The 8,204-nt window shown below is 43.7% G+C and overlaps 1 pseudogene; it reads right to left on the reverse strand.

Annotated features, from left to right (window-relative positions):
- Nucleotides 1–5,853: 5,853 nt before the first annotated feature.
- LOC100588015 lies at nt 5,854–6,270 on the reverse strand (annotated as a pseudogene).
- Between the last annotated feature and the right edge of the window lie 1,934 nt (nt 6,271–8,204).

Genomic DNA, 8,204 nt, shown 5'->3' on the forward strand with positions numbered 1-8,204 from the left:
CTTCCTCTGTCCAAAGACCTGTATGGACTGCAGCAGGCTCTTGGGCCACATGGCTATGGGCATAGATGAGAGATCCTCACCATGCAGCACCACCCCTGGAAGTGCCAGCGTCACATATTTCAATGCACCCATTTTATAGAACATATGGTGAATACCTTAGAGTTCTTTCTGTTTTCTTTATTGAAATACAGCCAAAAAGTTAGTGGACCCGTAACACAAAAGGAACTAGCAAGTGATAGATTCCTCTTATTTCTCAATGGCTTGTCTGAGGCAATCTGATTTTGGATAACTCATCTACCATTCATCCATTCATTTCACCCTCAGCATAACACACCAAAAAAAAAAAAAAATCCTAATAATTTTCTTTGTCAAGAAACTTAGGCTGGGCATGGTGACTCATGCCTGCAATCCCAGCACTTTGGGAGGCCAAGGTGGGAGGATCACCTGAGGTCAGGAGTTTGAGACTAACCTGGCCAACATGGTGAAACCCCATCTCTACTAAAAATACAAAAATTAGCCAGGCATGGTGGTGCACACCTGTAGTCCCAGCTACTCAGGAGCCTGAGGCAGGAGGATGGCTTGAATCCAGGATGTGTAGGTTGCAGTGAGCTGAGATTGCACCACTGCACTCCAGCCTGGGCGACAGAGCAAGACTCTAAATTTCTCAGCTTGTTATCTGGGAAGAAGAAAAACAGAAAGGAAGGAAGGAAGGATGGAAAGGAACCTAAAGACTACGGGTAGTAAATGGCATTTAAGCTGGGACCCTTTCTCACATCACGTAATTTTGTAACTAGAAATTATTCTGCCATTGAAGATACTATTTTATTTTATTTTAATTTTATGTTTTTTTTGATACAGAGTCTCACTCTTTTCCCCATGCTGGAGTCCAGTGGCACAATCTTGGCTCACAGCAAACTCTCCCTCCGGGGTTCAAGCAATTCTCCTGCCTCAACCTCCCCCTGCCTCAGCCTCCGGAGTAGCTGGGACTACAAGTACAGTGCCACCATGCCTGGCTAATTTTTGTATTTTTAGCAGAGATGGGGTTTCACCATGCTGGCCAGGCTGGTCTCGAGCTCTTAACCTCAAGTGATCCACCTAACTCGCCCTCCCAAAGCACTGGGATTACAGGCATGAGTCACGCCTGGCCTGGTTTGTTTTTTTGAGACAGGGTCTCACTGTGTCACCCAGGCTGGAGTGCAGTGGCGCAATCACAGCACACTGCAGCCTTGACCTCCCAACCTCAGGTGATCCTCCCACCTCAGCCTCCAAGTGGCTAGCCAAATTTTTTTTAAGTCAAAATTATTTTTTATGGCCATTACTATACCAATCCCAGAACTCAAGACTCCTCAAGTCTATGAAACAAAGCTCTGAAAGGAGCTGCTTCAAAATATTATTTTGTTTCAATTATTTCTGGGATTTGGATTCATTTAGCACAATAAACACAGTATAGAAAGAGAAGACAGAGAGGAGGAAAGGAGGGGGAAGCCTGAGAATATGTTGCCAAGATGTTCTTTTTGTAGAAAATGACTGTTAAAGAAGGAAGAGCTCATTCTCTTATCCTTTTAAACCTCACAACTTCATAATCCTCCCTAAACCTGACCTTCCTTTCAACTTGTATTGGAAACTCTCCAGTACTGAAGTCTATTGTCCAACTCAAATGATAACCTTTCCTATTTTCTTTCTTCTTGCCCACCCTATTACAAATAGCTGGTATGTTTTTTGCTTTTATTAAAACTTTTTTTGTAATCAATGTTTATTTTTTATCAAAATATTCCATGCAACTAGTCTAGGGGTCAAATAATGCTAAAGAGTCTTAGAGCAAAAGCAACAGTTTCACTCCCAACCCTTCATCACTTCCTACCACTCAGAGGCAACTACTCAACTTGTTCAATTTATTGCTTTGTGGGTACATAATAAGAGTGGGAAAACAGGCCGGGCGCAGTGGCTCATGCCTGTAATTCCAGCACTTTGGGAGGCCGAGGCTGGTGGATCACCTGAGTTCGGGAGGTCGAGACCAGCCTGACCAACATGGAGAAACTGCGTCTCTACTAAAAATACAAAATTAGCCAGGTGTGGTGGCACATGCCTGTAATCCCAGCTACTAGGGAGGCTGAGGCAGGAGAATCCCTTGAACCTGGAAGGCGGAGGTTGCGGTGAGCCGAGATCGCACCATTGCACTCCAGCCTGGGTGACAGAGCAAAATTCTGTCTCAAAAAAAAAAAAAAAAGAGTTGGAAAACAAAATTTATCTCTTTGGACATTTATCTCTGTTATATCTAAGAAATATGTACATATTATCTCTAGTTTGTCACATAGCATTTTTTTTTTTTGAGACAGGGTCTTGTTCTGTCACCCAGGCTGGAGTGCAGTGATTCACTGCAACCTGTACCTCCCTGGTACCAGGGATTCTCATGCCTCAGCCTCCCGAGTAGCTGGGATTACAGGTGTGCACCACCATACTCAGGTAATTTTTGTATTTTTAGTAGACACAGGTTTTCACCATGTTGGACATGCTGGTCTTGAACTCCTGGCCTCAAGTGATCCATCAGCCTCAGCCTTCCAGAGTGCTGGGATTAAAGGTGTGAGCCACAGCACCTGGTCCACACAGCAATTTTTATGTTAGGCAACTGTGAAAAGCTTACACACGTGAACTAACTGTTTATCTGATCAAGTTTATTGTTCTTCAAAATTCATGTAGGGCCAGCTACTAGGGAGGCTGAGGCAGGAGGACTGCTTGAGCCCAGGAGGTTAAGGTTACAGCTCGCAATAATTGTGCTCATGAATGGCCACTGCACTCCAGCCTGGGCAACACAGCAATAATGACTTCAATGTAGTTCAAGCTTGTCCAAACCACGGCCCACTAGCTGCATGCGGCCCAGGCTTTGAATGTGGCCCAACACGAATTTGTAAACTTTCTTAAAACATTATCAGATTTTTTTGTGATTTTTTTTTTCTTTAGCTCATCAGCTATCGTAAATGTTTGCCTATTTTAACCGTGGCCCAAGACCATTCTTCTTCCAATGTGGCCCAAGGAAGCCAAAAGATTGGACACCCCTGATTTAATCCACCACACACCATTCTGAATGAAAAGTTTTCAGAAGTGCAAATCCGAAGAAGACAATGCATTTACCGGATTACAAAATCATTATAATACAACCAGTCAGGATTCTAGCAAAGAGACTGAAGCAGAGCAGAACCCACTAGGGATTATATATCATATATACCGCATATAATCTTACACAATTGTGGGAACTGCTTAAGCAATCCCTGTAAAGCTGTTATCTTCACGCCTGATCCTGGAGCTTGAAGACATCAGGGAAGGCAGTCAGGAAGGCGTAGAGAAAAGCAAATACCGGCTGGAACCCACAAAGGCAAACTAAAACGTGTCAATTCTCTTTGCCTTTGACCTTGATAGTATGGCCATCCTGCAGAAGAAGCTGCGTTCCTTCAGTACAGACTTAGCCTAGGAGTAGGAAACGCTGGAGAAGGACTTGGGGGAAGGCGGAACAGTTTTAGGCCCAGCTGCTGGCCCAAGCCAAGGAGGTAAACCAGCAGATAAACAATAACACCAGCCACAAAATGGCTGCTGCTTCGCTCCCGCCCCCAAATCTGCATGAGAATGTCTCCTGTGGCCCGCCCTAACCAGAAACATATCGACAGGGAATGCTGGGAAATGTAGTTCCACCTCGCCAAGTGGACACAATACGTTTCAAAGCCACCATGGTCTACCCCTTCTCAATTTGGCACCTGGGTTTATTTATTTATCTATTTATTATTTATTTAGCTGGGGGATGTCAGGAAGTCACTTTATTTGTAAAATGATGGATTAGACCTGACTATATTCTCTAATAATTAGAAGTTTGCAAAGATGAATAAAGATTTCTAGGCCAGGAGTTATAGTTCATGCCTACAATCTCAACTTTCGGAAGCCGAGGAGGGAGGATCACTTGAGCCCAGGAGTTCGAGATAAGCCTGGGCAACCGAGCAAGACCCACTTCTCTACAAAAAAATAAAAATAAAAAATAAAAAAATAAATAAAGAAAGAATTAGCCAGGCTTGGTGACTTACTAAGGCAGGAGGATTTCTTGAGCCCAGGAGTTCAAGGCTGCAGGGAGCCATGATCACTGCATGGCACTTCAACCTGGGCAACAGAGCGAGATCTTGGCTCTAACAAAAAAAAAAAAAAGGAAAGAAAAGAAAAAGATTTATAAAGTCAATTTTATGGAGGAAGATCTCTCATTCGGTTCTGAAGTGTTGCGAATCTAAAGGTAGGAAGACAAATTCCCTTTAATTCAGCAAACACTGAGCCCCTACCATAGGCGTCCTCTGCGAAGGAGGCACTCCGAACCTCAGGCGCTCACTCGCCATGTGTAAGAGGAAGCGCAAATAAAAGTCCTGGCCAGGCGCGGCGGCTCACACCTGTAATTCCAGCACTTTGGGAGGCGGAGGCGGGAGGATCACTAGAGATCTGGAGTTCGAGACCAGCCTGCCCAACATGGTAACTCCCTCCACTACCCCCACGCCCCCCACCACACTTCTACAAAAAATAAATAAATAATAAATAAAAATAATAAAAGCCCTTTCACCCAAGAAGCGTTTCGCTTCTTTTAGCCGGAGCCATCCTCCAAAGTGCGAAAGCCTAATTACTGTCCATTCTCACCAAGCCATTAGCAAAATGACCACCTACCTGCTGTGAACACGGAGGTGAGGCTACTACAGTTCCCAGCCGGCCTCTCTCCCGCTTCCGCTCCTGGACTCCACAGGCCAGGATTAAGGCACCCATGTTTTAAACCATACTTAACCTCTAAATAAAGATAACAATTAAGTCATCTTTCTGTCTAATATGACACAACTGTACCATGTACAACACAAAACACGTTAACCCTTTCCCCAGAAAGACGAGGCAAAGTTCCTTTTCAGTTTTTGAAGGGTATTCATTTTCCTACCTAATTCACACTTTTCCTTTGGTATTCCACAATTTAAAGACTGATATAAATCTAATCTGCTACTAAGTATGGGTATGGGAGAGGGAAAGAAAATCAAACTACTTTATTCATAGAGACACAAACATATTCATGTGAAAAAAAGGAAGAAATATTCATTACAGTCCTTATTTCTGCAGCTAGCTACATGGCTGTAAACTGTTTTATCAAGCCAACTGCTTCGGAATGATGGGAACATGATAAGAATATGAATTCCCGCCGGACGTAGTGGCTCATGTTACCGCCTGTAATGCCAGCACTTTGGGAGGCTGAGGCGGGCAGACCTTGTGGTCAGGAGTTCAAGACCAGCCTGGCGAACATGGCGAAACCCCACCTCTACCAAAAATAGGAAAAAAGAAAAAATTAGCCAGGCATGGCGGTGGGTGCCTGTAATCCCAGCTACTTGGGAGGCTGAGGCAGGAGAATCGCTTCAACCCAGGAAGTGGAGATTGTGGTGAGCCGAGACTGCACCACTGCACTCCAGCCTGGGCGACAAAGTGAGACTCTGTCCATAAAAAAAAAAAGAAACACAAAAAACACAAACAAACAAAAAAATGAATTCCATGAGCATAAGCCCCTTGCCATACTTTATTTATAACTACTTTTTTCCACTTCCCATTCCTATTATTTGTGTCCTCAGCAGGCACCTCAGCTGATTTTAGTTCCTTGCCTGCTAAAATAACCCAGACCTTCATTCCTGAACCGTCTGGACCATTAGCAGCCCTGCCTTAACTGGGTTGTTATAGTTTTCAATTGACTATAATCCCTGGGCTTGGGAGGACAAAGGGGAACCCTGGAGAATCTCTTGCATTCCAGGCATATGCTCCCTTACCCTCACTTCATAACAGCATCCTCATTTTCTCTCTCTTTTTTTAAGTCTTTTCATTTTTATTACTCAAAAAAGTTTCGTTTTTTAATTTCGTTTTCTGACTTTGCGCTTGTGCCTTCAACACTTTCACAACGACTTTCTGCTCCTCGATAAGGAAAGCATGCTTGATCCTGTCACGAACACATTTAGCAGACATGGAACCACCACAGGCCCTGCTGACATGTTTCTTTGTTTTGGACAATCTCATAAGAACTTTAGGTCTTACAGCAGGAACCCCTTGAAGTCTGCCTGGGCACATGCCACATGCAGATTTTGGTGCTTTCCCAACCTTCTTGGTATAAAGATAAACAATTCTATTACCAGGGGTTCGGGACAGCCTAGTTTTGGTTCAGGACAGCATAGTTTTTTTAGAGGCTGTATTGTAGGAAAGCCTACGACGGTATGTCAAATGCTGGACCATTCCGAGTGCCTGTAGACAGCATCCCTGGAAGAGCCCCATTTTCTCTTGATGGTCAGTATCAATCACCACAGACAGTACTCCTTCTTTGCCTGTTGATTCAGAGGCATGAGCCCAAAGTGGCTGGGTAGCATTCTCGATTTCCAGTTCATTGGAATCATTGTTGTGCCCCCGATGGAAGCATTTATCCCTTTGGAGCCCAAATCTCTGCACCATTCATGGGGCTGGAAAGCAAAAGTGTCACTAATGGATTGCTAGGAGTAATAGTGAGAAGAAACTATTCCCATTCCCATCCTTTGACTTCCAGACCTGGGAATCCTGGCTGTGACAGAATATGACCATATGTTGGATGCTGATTGAGAACACACACTGCCTTCTGAAGAACACTGCCCCAGCCCCACAGGTGTTACCATCTAGCTAGAACTATAATTGAGTCTTCCAAAGGCCACCGAGGCAGCTGCTTCAGGACAATGAGGAACATGGCAAGAACAGTGAATTCCATGAGCATGGGCCTTTGGTCACACTTTATTTGCTGTGAAATGAGCTCTTTGGTTAGAAATAATGCATGTGGAATTCTATGATGATGGATAAAGCATTCTATAAGCCCACAGATAGAGTGAATTTCATCTTTTTTTTTTTTTTTGCCCATGGTTTTCTGCTTTTGGAGTCTTATTTAAGAAACTCTTTCTCAATCCAAGGTCACAAATATATTCTTCTACATTTTCTTCTATTACTTTTATGGTTTTACCTTTCACATTTAAGTGTTTTGTACACTTGGAGTTTATTTATGGTGTGAAATAGACCTTTTTTTTTTTGAACAGGATTTCTCTCTGTCACCCATGCTGGAGTGTAGAGGTGCCACCACGGCTCACTGCAGCCTCAACCTCCCAGGGTCAAGCAATCCTCATACCTCAGCCTCCTGAGTAGCTGGGACTACAAGCACATGCCACCATGCCTGGAGTGCCATTTTTAAAAATCCACTTAGTGAATCAGTTTTCCCAACTCTACATCCTTCCCTCACATATAACTGTGTCTCTTTCTGGACTCTATTGTATTCTGTCTATTTTACCTGTTTGTATGACAGTGTCACACTTTTTCTTGCTGTGGCATTGTAATGTCTGGTAGAGACAGTCTATTCCTTTGCTCCTCTTTTCTCAAAATCATGTTAATTGTTTATAAATCTTTAAATATTAAAAAGTATTTTTAGGCGAGGCGCAGTGGCTCACACCTATAATCCCAGCACTTTGGAAGGCTGAGGCAGGCGGATCACCTGAACCCAGGAGTTCAAGACCAGCCTGAACAATAGGGAAAGACCCTGTCTCTACCAAAAATACACACAAAAAAATTAGCCGAGTGTGGTGGTGCATGCCTGTAATCCCAGCTACTTGGGAGGCTGAGGAAGGTGGATTGCTTGAACTTGGGAGGTGGAAGTTGCAATGAGCCAAGATTGTGCCATTGGACTCCAGCCTGTGTGACAGAGTGAGACCCTGTCTCAAAAAAAAAAAAAAAAAAGCTTTTAAAATTTATTTTCAGGATTCAAGTCTGCATCCTCTTGCGCTTGGCAAGAGGGCAATGGAAGAGTCATCTAACATTCCTGGGACCCCATGTGCACCTCTTGGGAAAAATTATTTGTATGAGAAAAAAAGAATAATATTGGTATTTAATCTCTGGAAACTACATAGAAATCCATCATCAGGGACATTTGCCCAAATTAAGAAAACTGCTAGATGAACCAAGGTTTCTGAAATTGTATTCCTCTTACCATAAAGTAATAAAATAGGCCGGGTGTGGGGGCTCAAGCCTGTAATCCCAGCTCTTTGGGAGGCCCATGCCTATAATCCCACCTCTTTGGGAGGCCAAGTTTGGTGGATCACCTGAGGTCAGGAGTTCAAGACCAGCCTGGCTAACATGGCAAAACCCCATCTTTACTAAAAATA

Source organism: Nomascus leucogenys, chromosome 19 (assembly GCF_006542625.1).
Source record: "Nomascus leucogenys isolate Asia chromosome 19, Asia_NLE_v1, whole genome shotgun sequence".
Classification (NCBI taxonomy): Eukaryota; Metazoa; Chordata; class Mammalia; order Primates; family Hylobatidae; genus Nomascus; species Nomascus leucogenys.